At 37.0% G+C, this 14,567-nt stretch overlaps 1 protein-coding gene and 1 pseudogene across 5 annotated transcripts in view; both read left to right on the plus strand.

Moving 5' to 3' along the window:
• The window catches only part of SDK1 (sidekick cell adhesion molecule 1), an 894,112-nt gene that overhangs the window by 195,222 nt on the left and 684,323 nt on the right, over window positions 1-14,567 (plus strand). The window lies entirely within an intron of this gene.
• LOC144319861 (U4 spliceosomal RNA) lies at window positions 4,021-4,094 on the plus strand (annotated as a pseudogene).

Below are 14,567 nucleotides of genomic sequence, written 5' to 3' on the forward strand. Positions count from 1 at the left end.
AGAAACCAGTTCTGGTTATCTGCATTTTCTCATTGCTTTGTTCCTTGTCATGTAGCATTTTTATCATTCATTCAGAGAGAGGTGAGGGAGAGGCAGAGGGGCAGGAATGGAAAGAATCTCAAGCAGGCTCCATGCCCAGTGCAGAGCCCAACTTGGAGCTCAGTCTCACGACCCTGAGATCATGGCCTGAGCTGAAATCAGGAGTTGGATGCTTAACTGATTGAGCCACTCAGGTACCTCTGGCATTTTTAAACTAAGAAATCTTATACTGGATTCTCAACTGAAGAGCAGCCTTTTTATTTTTGATAGAGAAATATCTCCTTTTACATTATAAATAATACATAAACATTTAAGAACAAATCACAGCTGATTTGAAACATAGGATTTAATTGGATTGTGCAGATGTTAATGATTTTGATGGCTTGTGAAGTGTTCAGTTTAACTGTCATGTATGATGATTCGTGTGTCGTACAAATGAATTTGGAGAGCAAGCTAGTTAAATGTTCAAACTTGGGCAGCCCTGGTGGCTTAGAGGTTTAGCACTGCTGTCAGCCCGGGGTGTGATCCTGGAGGCCCGGGATCGAGTCCCACATCGGGCTCCCTGCATGGAGCCTGCTTCTCCCTCTGCCTGTGTCTCTGCCTTTTTCTGTGCGTCTCTCATGAATAAATAAATAAAATCTTAAAAAAAAAAGAAATGTTCAAACTCTATGACCGAGAGATTGCCTAAAGTAGACTTCCTATTGATGAATCTTGGCTCTTGGCTTCTCTCTAGCTTTTTTTTTTTTTTTTTTATTCTTGTCCAGTTTTAGAGTACTGTTTTCCAGTCATTGTGACAATCTTTGAGCATCATGGTCTTATTCCAATGAATTCCTTGCCTACTAGGTATATCTAAAGTTGAACTCTGTTATTTAAAACCATCACCCTGAGTAGTATAATAAGCACGTGAAGTTTCAGCCAGCATCCACATCTCCCTGAAAAGTCTTGTGATTTCACTAGCCAGAATGTGTTTGTGCAAGAGTCAGAGTTGGGGAAAATAACTTGAAGAAAAAAAACCCTAAAGGGCCAGAGAACAGAGCACCAGCTGCTATGAAGTAGCATGAGGGTTGAATTCAAGTTTTAAGATGTGGATTAGAATCCTCCTGGCACTTAGCAGTTGTTTGACTTAGGTCATCACTAAATTATTCTGAGGTTTATTTTATTTTAATTTAAAAAAATTAAAATACATTTTATTTTATTTTACATTATTTTATTTATTTATTTGATAGAAAAGAAGAGACAGCGTGTGCACAAGCAGGGGAGTGGCAGGCAGAAGGAGAGGGAGAAGCAGGCTGTTTGCTGAGCAGGGAGCTAGATGCAGGGGTTGATCCTAGGATCCTGGGACCATGACTTGAGCTGAAGATAGACATTTAACCCACTGAGCCACCCAGGCACCCTATGAGGTTTCTTTTTTGCCTCAAAGTTTTCTCTATCCTTCTTCTATCCCATCTTCTCAATTGTTGGCTCACTTTATATTTGACAGAGAAACAGAAGCCATCAGATTAAAAACCCCCTCAAAATCTTACTTCCAGAAATGACTAAGCTACATACATCTTCAACATTTCCTCCTTTTGTTAAATATTTAGGGTCCGTTATCTCCACTGGATTTTGGAATTCCATCCTGTTCTATCCTCCTAAGAAATGTGCAGTATCAATTTATTTTTTATCTTTTTCCTTTCCTAAAATTCCAATTGTTCCTTTTAAAACAGTTCTACAAGCATTTGAACATCCTCAAGACTCTTCTGTATTAAAAAAGAACCATGCCCTCCTCCAACTCTATGTCTGCGTAGCTATTGACTTCTGTCTCTCTCTTCCCACGTACAACAAACTTTGGGAAAGAGTTGTATGTATTTGCTGTCTCAGCTCATATTTTTCTAACTTGATTTCTGCTTCCATCATTCTACCAAAATTGCTCTGGTTAAGATGATCAGTGGCCTCAGGGAAACCGGGCTGAAAGGTTGTTCTTCAGTACACATCTTGATTGAATTCCCAGTAGCATTTTTCACTAATAGTCTCTGAGTCCTTTTGAAATAGTTATAATAAGCCTTCTATCTTGGTTTTCTTCCTGCTTTCCAACTCTCCATATTTTGGGGGGGCTGAGTATCATTATATACTAGCCATTTGGTCTTGGAGCTCCCCAAAGCTAGTCCTACTACTGTTCCCAGTCAGTATTAAGCTTTTAGATGAGCATGGTTTGGATTGTCCTCTTCGTGTATATATATTGATGACTCAGAAATTTGTCTGAGCTCTCATATTCTCTGTCCAACCATCAACTCGATATTTTCACCTGGGTATTTCTAAGGTACTGCAAACTCAACACGTACTAGGCCAACCTCTTCTACTTGGTCAAGCACTACATAACTTAGTAGTCATCCTTAATGCCTTATCCACATTATCCCTAGATTTTATGGTTTTTCTTCCCAGATGTCTTTCCCACTTATCCTGTCCTCTTTTTCCGCTGCTGCCACTCTAACCCAAACTAATACCATCTCTTTCTTGGAAAACTGCAGTGGTTTTCTAGTGGATTTGGTCTCATCCATTCTGGTCCTCTTACTGTCTGTTTGCTACTCATTGCCACTGGGATTTCTGAAACATAAAAATAATACCACGCTACCCCACCTCCTTATTCTTGAGTGCCTTCCCATTGCTGTTAGGATAAAGACCAAAATCCTTAACATGGACTCTGTGGTCTGGATTTTACCTCCCTGCACTATCCCTTCCTTTCCTCTGATGTGTGATTGAGTGCCTTGCTCCCTTCTAGGGGGATTTACACTTCTTTCTTCTTTTCCCTCACCTAACTTTCCTTCTTCAAATGTTAGCACAGATGTCATTTCCACAGGGAAGTTTTCCCTGACTGGATGAGGACTTGTAGGCTTTCCTTGTCCTTCATGGTCCTTTGCACACATATAGCTTTACATTTAATTTCGTGATAATTTGATGAATGTCTCTTTCCCCATGATACCAAGAACTGTGTCCTTTTTTTACCCCCATTTTAACCTTCATGCTGCAAAATACTTAGTATTGTATGGTTGGGACATACTTCTGAATGAGTGAATAAACGAGGAATGAATGAATGAATAAACGAAGACTGAATGAATGAATGGCATCAGATAGATTGGGGTTTGAGTCCTGGCTCTTACACACTTGTTATGTGACCTTGAGCAAACTTCTACAGAGGTCAGTTTCTCTAGAAGCTTTTCTTCTTCATCTGTTGAATGGGGATATTAGAAGTGCATGGAGGCAGGGCTCAGTGGATTAAGTGTCTTACTTTGATTTCAGCTCAAGTTATGATCCCAGGATCATAAGATGGAGCCCTGTTTTTAGCTCTGTGCTTAGCATCGAGTCGGCTTGAGGATTCTCTCTTCTCCTCCCTCTGTTCCTCCCCCTTCCCTCTCTAAAAAGAAAATAAATGAGGATAATATTTGTACGTAATATATAAATATAAATGAAAATTGCATAGCTGAGTCTAGCCCGTACTAAGTGCCAGTAAATCATCAGACAATCATGATTATTACTACAGGAGTCTTTGTAACCTCTGGTTTTCTAAAGTGAGTGAGTTTTCTGTGCATGTTTAAACTATTTTACCTTCAAGGAAAAAATGATGGGCTTAGGCCTTGTGAGCCCTCATCTCTGCTTGTCTCTCCTGTAATGCCAGTCTTCCCCTATGTTTTTCCATGTTAGTGTCTGATTTTAACACATTTCTTCCATAACTGGCTATACGAGGAGGATCTAATACAATGCTGACCTCAGCACCTGGACTGGCTTCTTTGACACATTCCAGGCATGTGGGCCCCATCTTTCTCCTTTAATCTCACTCCAGGCACCTGTAAGCTCAGGGCCATGTCCTCCATCTCAGAGTGCCAAGTGGATATAATATGTTCTTACTTTTAATCTCTCCTTATTCCACAGCTGTAACCTAAAAACATTCATCCTCCTTTAGGGTGTTTTAACTGTGTCTTAACCAGTCACTTAAATATTTTGTGTAGCTTTGCACAGTGGCAGTATCGTAGCCAATGAGGTTTATCCGAGACGCAATTATTGCTAATTAAATATTTTGTGTACTTATTTCTGAATACTGTTACACTAACACATCTTTCTCTGACTAAAATATACACATTTCAAGTATATAAAATCATTTTTTAAAACATTTTATTTATTTATTCATGAGAGACACACACAGAGAGAGGCAGAGACATGGGCAGAGGGATAAGCAAGCTCCATGCAGGAAGCCCGATGTAGGACTCGATCCTAGGACTCTTGGGATCACTCCCTGAGCCAAAGGCAGATGCTCAACCGCTGAGCCACCCAGGCATCTCTAAAATAATTTTTTGGGACAGAGGAGCTTTTGCTTTCCATTGTTAGTAAGATAGTAAACTTAAAACTTGACATGACTTTTCATTCTCTTTTCTTTTATGTATTTTTATTTATTTATTTTAAGAGAGCACAATGAAGGAGTGGAGGCAGCAGAGGAGCAGAAGGAGAAAGAATCTTAAGCAGGTTCCATGCCCAAATGCAGAGCCTGGTGTGGGACTTGATCTGAGGACCCCAAGATGATGACCTGAGCCAAAATCAGGAGTCAGACACCTAATCCACGGAGCCACCCAGGCATGCCTAGAAAAGCTATGCTTTTAAAGCCAACATTTATAATATACAATAAATATTTGCTTAATACGATTCATAGTATGTTTTTAACATTCTATAAAGTATCTTGGTCGAAATACATTTCAGTTTTATGTGACTTATTTCCCAGTTCCATGTTTTTATAGCAAATTTTTACAGAATATATCATGACTTTATATTGTATGTTAAATTAGCTCTTATCTGGAGGAAAATGTTTGTGATTTTTTTCCTTTAGAATTTTCCATCAAACTATAGTATATATTGAGTGTTTAAAAAAATAATATATCCTCTGTGACTTAGGCTAACATTTTGCTAGCTGGTAGTATGCTTGAGGAAGACCTATGAAAAGGGAATGCACACACTCTTAGAAGCATTAAGAGTCAGAAATTTGAGTGTGGTGGAGCTAATTTTATAAAAGAGGCTGCTGCTGGAGAACTTCCCAGTGCAAATTGGAGTTTAGTCTCCACTCAGAGTGATCACTGGAATTCTGAGGACATCGCTTCTCAGCCTTTTGACTAAGATCAAGTGTGGAATTCTGAGGACAGATACTCAGAACTTTTTGATTGATGATATGGGCTGGCTTTTGTGGTGAAGCAGAGGCTCTCATGTCTAGTTTGTCACCTTTGATGACCAATGACATTCTCTAGAGGTTGTCATAATTCTTTCCAGTATTATAACCCATACAAATCCAACTAGGATTTTCTATGTAGAGTATCATGTCATCGGCGAAGAGGGAGAGTTTGACTTCTTCTTTGCAAATTTGAATGCCTTTAATGTCTTTTTGTTGTCTGATTGCTGAGGCTAGGACTTCCAGTACTATGTTGAACAGCAGTGGTGAGAGTGGACATCCCTGTCTTGTTCCTGATCTTAGGGGAAAGGCTCCCAGTGCTTCCCCATTGAGAATGATATTTGCTGTGGGCTTTTCATAGATGGCTTTTAAGATGTCGAGGAATGTTCCCTCTATCCCTACACTCTGAAGAGTTTTGATCAGGAATGGATGCTGTATTTTGTCAAATGCTTTCTCTGCATCCAATGAGAGGATCATATGGTTCTTGGTTTTTCTCTTGCTGATATGATGAATCACATTGATTGTTTTACGGATGTTGAACCAGCCTTGTGTCCCAGGGATAAATCCTACTTGGTCATGGTGAATAATTTTCTTAATGTACTGTTGGATCCTATTGGCCAGTATCTTGTTGAGAATTTTTGCATCCATGTTCATCAGGGATATTGGTCTGTAATTCTCCTTTTTGGTGGGGTCTTTGTCTGGTTTTGGAATTAAGGTGATGCTGGCCTCATAGAACGAATTTGGAAGTACTCCATCTCTTTCTATCTTTCCAAACAGCTTTAGGAGAATAGGTATGGTTTCTTCTTTAAACATTTGATAAAATTCCCCTGGGAAGCCATCTGGCCCTGGACTCTTGTGTCTTGGGAGGTTTTTGATGACTGCTTCAATTTCCTCCCTGGTTATTGGCCTGTTCAGGTTTTCTATTTCTTCCTGTTCCAGTTTTGGTAGTTTGTGGCTTTCCAGGAATGTGTCCATTTCTTCTAGATTGCCTAATTTATTGGCGTATAGCTGTTCATAATATGTTTTTAAAATCGTTTGTATTTCCTTGGTGTTGGTAGTGATCTCTCCTTTCTCATTCATGATTTTATTAATTTGAGTCTTCTCTCTCTCCTTTTTAATAAGGCTGGCTAATGGTTTATCTATCTTATTAATTCTTTCAAAGAACCAACTCCTGGTTCTGTTGATCTGTTCCACCGTTCTTCTGGTCTCGATTTCGTTGAGTTCTGCTCGAATCTTTATTAACTCCCTTCTTCTCTTGGGTGTAGGATCTAATTGCTGTTTTTTCTCTAGCTCCTTTATGTGTAAGGTTAGCTTTTGTATTTGAGTTCTTTCCAGTTTTTGAATGGATGCTTGTATTGGCAGAATTAATATTGTGAAAATGTCAATGTTACCCAGGGCAATATACACGTTTAATGCAATCCCTATCAAAATACCATGGACTTTCTTCAGAGAGTTAGAACAAATTATTTTAAGATTTGTGTGGAATCAGAAAAGACCCCGAATAGCCAGGGGAATTTTAAAAAAGAAAACCATATCTGGGGGCATCACAATGCCAGATTTCAGGTTGTACTACAAAGCTGTGGTCATCAAGACAGTGTGGTACTGGCACAAAAACAGACACATAGATCAATGGAACAGAATAGAGAATCCAGAAGTGGACCCTGAACTTTATGGTCAACTAATATTCGATAAAGGAGGAAAGACTATCCATTGGAAGAAAGAAAGTCTCTTCAATAAATGGTGCTGGGAAAATTGGACATCCACATGCAGAAGAATGAAACTAGACCACTCTCTTTCACCATACACAAAGATAAACTCAAAATGGATGAAAGATCTAAATGTGAGACAAGATTCCATCAAAATCCTAGAGAAGAACACAGGCAACACCCTTTTTGAACTCGGCCATAGTAACTTCTTGCAAGATACATCCACGAAGGCAAAAGAAACAAAAGCAAAAATGAACTATTGGGACTTCATCAAGATAAGAAGCTTTTGCACAGCAAAGGATACAGTCAACAAAACTCAAAGACAACCTACAGAATGGGAGAAGATATTTGCAAATGACATATCAGATAAAGGGCTAGTTTCCAAGATCTATAAAGAACTTATCAAACTCAACACCAAAGAAACAAACAATCCAATCATGAAATGGGCAAAAGACATGAAGAGAAATCTCACAGAGGAAGACATAGACATGGCCAACATGCACATGAGAAAATGCTCTGCATCACTTGCCATCAGGGAAATACAAATCAAAACCACAATGAGATACCACCTCACGCCAGTGAGAATGGGGAAAATTAACAAGGCAGGAAACAACAAATGTTGGAGAGGATGCGGAGAAAAGGGAACCCTCATACACTGTTGGTGGGAATGTGAACTGGTGCAGCCACTCTGGAAAACTGTGTGGAGGTTCCTCAAAGAGTTAAAAATATACCTGCCCTACGACCCAGCAATTGCACTGTTGGGGATTTACCCCAAAGATACAAATGCAATGAAACGCCGGGACACCTGCCCCCCGATGTTTATAGCAGCAATGGCCACGATAGCCAAACTGTGGAAGGAGCCTCGGTGTCCAACGAAAGATGAATAGATAAAGAAGATGTGGTTTATGTATACAATGGAGTATTACTCAGCTATTAGAAATGACAAATACCCACCATTTGCTTCAACGTGGATGGAACTGGAGGGTATTATGCTGAGTGAAGTAAGTCAGTCGGAGAAGGACAAACATTATATGTTCTCATTCATTTGGGGAATATAAATAATAGTGAAAGGGAATATAAGGGAAGGGAGAAGAAATGTGTGGGAAATATCAGAAAGGGAGACAGAACGTAAAGACTGCTAACTCTGGGAAACGAACTAGGGGTGGTAGAAGGGGAGGAGAGCAGGGGGTGGGAGTGAATGGGTGACGGGCACTGGGGGTTATTCTGTATGTTAGTAAATTGAACACCAATAAAAAATAAATTAAAAAAAAACAAATCCAACTAGGAATAAAATTATTTAAACCAAAAATGAAAAATTTTGGAGAAATGGGTATAGAAAACAGTGAAAACCTCAGCATAATTTGAGATTTCAGCAGTTGAATACTGAAGTTGAGAGGTATTTCTGGTAGAGATACTCTCTTGTCCTAACAATTGGTTTTTCTTATTATTTAATACCTATAAAAGCTTTTCTTTCTTCTTTGCATGGCTTTACATCCCTCTAATTGCTGAATTTTGTGTAATGTTGAGTTATTGGTGGGATCAAGCTCTTTATGTACTGTAAACATACTCTTCCTGATTAATTACTTTTTGGAGAGCGGGAAGTTCCATAAAGGAAGGTAGATCTGTATTCTCTTAGTGCTTATCTGACCATTCAGGCAGACTTGGAAGGTCTGGAAAGAGTGTCTGTTGAACCAGTTTAGGGCATTATATTGGTGTTAGTAGAGATTTTACAGCTTATGAATACAGCATTTCAGGGAGTCAACACTGAGTTATTCATTGGTCTAAAATCCTAACCAACTGTAGGAATTTAGAAGAGGATTTACTAACCACACCTGAGACGTGCTCATGTGACCAAATCCTTTGTGAATAAAAGGTGCTATACTAATTTTCCATCACTCTGTTTCTCTGGACTGATAGTAAAGCACAGACATGATCCCTTTGAATGCTACTTCAGGAGGTGGTGGTTTTTCTCTCCTCAAATGAGGTTTTGTTACTAGCTCTGCCTTGGCTTCTACTCTTATCATTGGAAACACTGGGACATTAAACTCTTGGGAAACTTTACTTTGTTTAGTTCATGGGATAGGAAGAGCCTTAGTGCCATTAAGCAAATTCTTAGCTTTACATGGTAGTTCTGGGAGCTGTGTTCTACAGGATATGGATGCAGATGTTGACCTTACAATGAGGCCCTGGACGTACTTCCCAAAATACTGATAGAAAGTACAACACCGAATCACTCTTTGTGATACTGGAGAAATGCTGGGTGCTTACCTGGAGAACATTATTCTGTCACGGGGGTTCTGATCTAGTTTATGTCCTAACAAGTATTTGATTGGGTTGTGTCTTACCATTTGGGTTCTATAGCTTAGGCTGTGAGCTCAGTCTTACAGTTTTTTTTGTCAGGTTTTCTCATCTTCATCCACTCTTATCTCAGAATGCATGAGTATATCTTTTTTGAGCCATGTTCCATAGCCACAGTTCATATGAAATTGCTTGTCATTCTCGCTTATCATTTAAAATAATAACTGACTCCTTTCTCTTGTGGCATTTGCTTATAATGGCAGAGCTATCCAAATGATTATGATAATCTGTCAAGAGAATTGCACAAAGTATCCTCCCACTCCTTTCTCCAAAGCCAAGTTGAATTGAACAACATAAAGGGAATTATCATACCTAAGGATTTTGACTAATCTACTATGTGTTAGATTTATACCAAATGACTGGAAGTATTGAGTTTTTGAAATTGGAAATATTTATACACCATCCATGGTAAACATGTAGTTCTTTTTTATTAGTGTCTTTTTTTCTAGTTCTTTTGATAAATAGGCTGTAAAAATCTCTTTTTACACACATACAGACACACACACATCATGTGTACATTTGAAAAAATACATATAGTTAGTAAATAAGACTTTAAGGAAAGATATCAGAATGTTAATAAATGTGATTATACCCGGGTGGTAGAATTTGGAGTAATTTCTACTTTGTTCTGTACTTCTTGGGGAACGTGTTGTTTTTATGATCAATAAAAATATTTTTTCTTTAATAAGAACTGTTTATAATAGAAAAAATGCTTTTAAAATTTGCTATTAAAGACAGTAAAATTTGTATATGGATCAACATTTAAATTGGAGTTAAATACCACTTACATTTCTCAAGAAGAGGAAAATATTTTTATTCCTGTAATTAAGAGACCTACTGATGGTGTTTAAAAATTGTTGTTCACTGTACTTTTGATATACGTAAAAACTGTACCTGGTCAAATAGCTATCTAATAGGTTTTTGGGAAAAAGAGCTAGATATTCCTTCACCTGAGTGAATTTGTCTGCTTTCAGCTAATTTTCATAGTAAATTCTTTTAAATTTGGTATCTATTACTGAAATAGAATAGAAATCATAGCTTATCTTTGCAAGGTTTTTTTAAGCACAAAGTTTGTTGAAACCTTTAAGAATTTGTCTTATAACCAATTTTTTCATTAATGATTTCTTTCTACATTTTTTGAACTTATAATTTGAGCTAGGATTAAAAATGAACATAATTTTATGTTGTGTTTTAAATTGGACAGTATTTAATTAAAACTTTTTCTCTAGGGACACCTGAGTGGCTCAGTGTTTGAGCATCTGCCTTCAGCTCAGGGCATGATCCTGGAGTCCCCAGATCAAGTTCCGCATCGGGCTCCCTGCAAGGATATGCTTCTCCCTCTATGTCTCTGCCTCTCTTTCTTTCTGTGTCTTTCATGAATAAATAAATAAAATCTTTTTTCAAAAAAAAATATCCTTTTCTCTAAATGAAAATTTCTTTCTTTCCCAAAGAAAAAGACCTTATCTATTAGCTTATGCACTGGAACATTGCTTGAAGAAATCTGAAAATGCATCACAAAGTTATCAGATCTTGCTTTTATATAGTTTTAAGCTTTCTAGAGTTTCTAATTGTCATATGTAGGTGATGTAATTATTACTGTTATTGTATTTCTTTAATGAGGATTTAAGCAGTTCCCTGACTCAGACATTTATAATGTAATCTAAGAAATGAATATGTATCTTAGTATTTTTTTTTAAGATTTTATTTATTTATTCATAGAGATGCAGAGAGAGAGAGAGAGAGAGGCAGAGACACAGGCAGAGGGAGAAGCAGGCTCCATGCAGGGAGCCGGCCATGGGACTTGATCCTGAGTCTCCAGGATCACGCCCTGGGCTGCAGGCGGCGCTAAACCGCTGCGCCACCGGGGCTGCCCATGTATCTTAGTATTTTTGAATGGAAGAAATAAAGTACAGAGAAATCATTAGTTCAAATTGGGAAAAAGTTCAGGTATATATATATATACATGTATCTACATACATATATATATATATATATATATATATACATGTATCTACATACATATATATATATATATATATATATGTTGAACATTCCTTTATTCCTACTTCATGTAAGACATTCTTGTCCAAGACAAGCATATTTTCTTTTACTAGTGTAACACAGTAAATACTGTGCCCAATACATGTCTTCTGAAAGGATATAAATAGAAGTTGGTTGATATCATTTTGGGGGATAACTCTACACAATTGGGGCTTTTCTCTGGTAACATGAAGTTACAGAATAACTTATTAACAATACAGTTGTTAGGTTTAAGGAAAATTTTTTATGATAATGTACAGGCTGGTTTTAAATTAGGAATTTTGCATCAGTTAAGTGATTTCATCAGATATTCTTTAGCAGAATAGAACTGAAGATGTGCAGTGAGTAGCATTAGGTTACTTATTTCAGTATTTTTGAGTATTTATGAAGAGTTTGTCTATTTCATTGTGATTTAGTTTTCTAGTCAGGGCTTATTTCTAGCCTGGTTTAAAGGAAGTTTTTTTTTTTTTTTTTTTTTTTTTTTTTTTTTTTTGTGAGTGAATGCCATGCTTTTCCTTATCCATTGACCTTTCTGAAGACTTTATATTCTCCATTTAATGCTTAATTATTTAAGGATTCTCTGAGCAGTTTGCTTGAAGTCTGTTTTTCCCTCTTAACCATTGACAGCAAAACACCTCTGCCTGAGTGAGGCCCCTTTGATCTTCAGAGAGCTTTATCTAAAGGGAGATTAAAAAGAAGTCTGTCAGGCATTTTCCCAAAGAAATTGAAAATACTTCCTGAGATTTCAGATCAGGTGAAGCTGCTTCTCTGAATTAAGAAGTGGGAAAATAACTATGTTGATCAGTGGTTTAATCATAGGTTAAAGATTTCAGAAATTTGGTTTACTTGGTATGAGGGAATATTTTTTGTTTCACAGATTTCAGGCAAAAATACTAATGACCAGAAGCAACTTCTGCCCATTAATTTTACCATTATTTTAATATTACTAGTGTCTCTGGAGAAGAAATGAATGAAGTTCTGTTTGTTCTCTGTCTTGTTGGGGCCTAGCTAGCATCACGGAAGGAATTTTTAACTGTTCTTTTCTGAATCTAGGGTTTAAATGATTTCTGAGATGTATATGCCAACCCCCTCCCTCCTTTTATACATACACACGCACACACTCACACTCAAACACACACGTGCACACACATGCAGTGCTTATTTTGAGCCAGGCTCTGGATTTGTACTCTTTACTAGGAACAAACCTAACAGCTGTAGGATCTGATATGCCGTGGGCTTCAGAGAAAGTTGATGTACTATCCTTATCTAGGATAGTATATGTATATGTATATATAGCGATGTACAACTATTTAAAGATCTCTCGAAGGGCTTCACTTTCATTAAAAAACACAAAATCTCTACTCAAACTAAATTGAATTCCTGATTTACTATTAATTTCAATCTTTTAAAAAATTAGAGATTAAGAACAGCTAATGAAATTAATTTATAACCTATAATATGTCTGTAAAAAGTCTGCTTTGAACCGCTGAGTCAGTCAGTGAGAAAACCTTGAGGAGAAAGAAAAACCTGTAGGCGGTACAATGGAAACTCTTAATTGAAGTTTGGAGATGTGGAAGGAGAAGAGGCAACAAGAAAGTCTAACGCATGGTTACAGTTTGATTTCTGAAATGAATGGTTGAAAGGGCACAGAAAATAAGGAGCTGGTCAGAGAATCAAACTTTCCAAATTTCTTTTCAGAAATTCCAAGCTTTTATGAAATTTTGAGAAGGTAGCTTAGCCTTGTGTTTTTTAAGCTACTTGGAAGAAAATATCATATAAATGCAAATTTCTGCTATAATCATTTATTTACCTTGTATTATGTGCTTAAAGAGTTGGTGGATCCAGAAGCTGTTTAATATACAGAGCATTGCCTATAAAGTATTCCTTTATCACATAAATAGTTTGTTGTATTCGATAAGAAACTACCTTTCTTTCTCCCTCCTCATTTTCACCCCCTGAGTAATCTCTGAGTTGACCAGAAAGACCCTGTCAACATCTGGCAATTATTCTATCTACTTGAGGACTATTGGAATATGGGACTTGAGTTGCTATGAGTTGATAACATTTTGATGTCCTTCATTTCATTAATTAGTTTAGGAAAACCATTTGGATTTCATATACAAGTGCTTGCTAATTACTTGAGTCATGAGAAGACTGAGAGAGGTCCAAGTGTCCTATTAATTCCTTTGAGTCTGAAAATTTTCTCATAATTGGTTTGGCAAGAAGAATAAGTGAGATTAGTTGCTAATGAGGAGATAAATATGTAATTTTAGCATGATGTAAAGCTGTGATTGTCAGTAAGTGGTATTAGGAACTTAGATTATTTTTATTAGACCTTGTTTCTTTCTGCAAAATCATTATCATCTCCTGATATTGTAAATTGGGTTATTTCTCACCGTTATTTTCAATATGTGTTAATCCTCAAACTACAGGTACTTAAAACCTTGTTAATTAAGGAGTCATTAATAAAGTTAGCAATATGAGCAGTCAGTTTGTGTTCTTCAACTAATTCAGATGAAATTCAATTTGGCATATTTATGTTATGTTTTCAATTTGACTAAAATATTTAAAGGAAGTGAGGAAAAAATGCTGTTTACACAGACAAGATCAGTGTGTGTTCAAGTAGACTGATAATGTAAAGACAGATAAAATACTTTTAGTAGGCAAGAACAAAATAAGCTTTGTATAGTGTAACTTTTTATAGTCCATTTGACTTTTTGTTCTTAGTGCACAACTGGCCTGGTTCACCTTCATTCACCAAACCTCACTGGTAATATGCAGTTTCTCTGCAACAAATATTGAAGTATGTTGCATTTGGTTTGTGGAAAGGGCTTATTTTCCTCTTAAAAAAACCAAACTCTAAATCCTAAATAACCACAGTCACTGTTACTTGAAGCATGTACTGTATTCCTGAGTCAGTTTCTCACTTTTGTAATCTTCATGTCCTGAATTTTTGCTTCTGCAAAAGAAGTGGTATCATTACATTGTACGCAAATGCTTCCTCATCCTCTGTCTCAGGCTTCTGCCCCACTGTGTTTTGGGTTAGTAAATCTATAGTTCTATCCAGTACTTTTGGTTGGCAAAAAAAATTATAAATATTATTTTGGGTCTTGTGTTTTGAGATACCCTCAGAACTCCATGGTTAGCCATAATTTTTTTTTTCCTCTTGCTGCAGGTAGAGGGGTTATAAAGGAACAGTTCAGTTTCTACATGTTACACATTTGGCACAAATTTCATTT

Source organism: Canis aureus, chromosome 8 (genome assembly GCF_053574225.1).
Source record: "Canis aureus isolate CA01 chromosome 8, VMU_Caureus_v.1.0, whole genome shotgun sequence".
NCBI classification, from domain to species: Eukaryota; Metazoa; Chordata; class Mammalia; order Carnivora; family Canidae; genus Canis; species Canis aureus.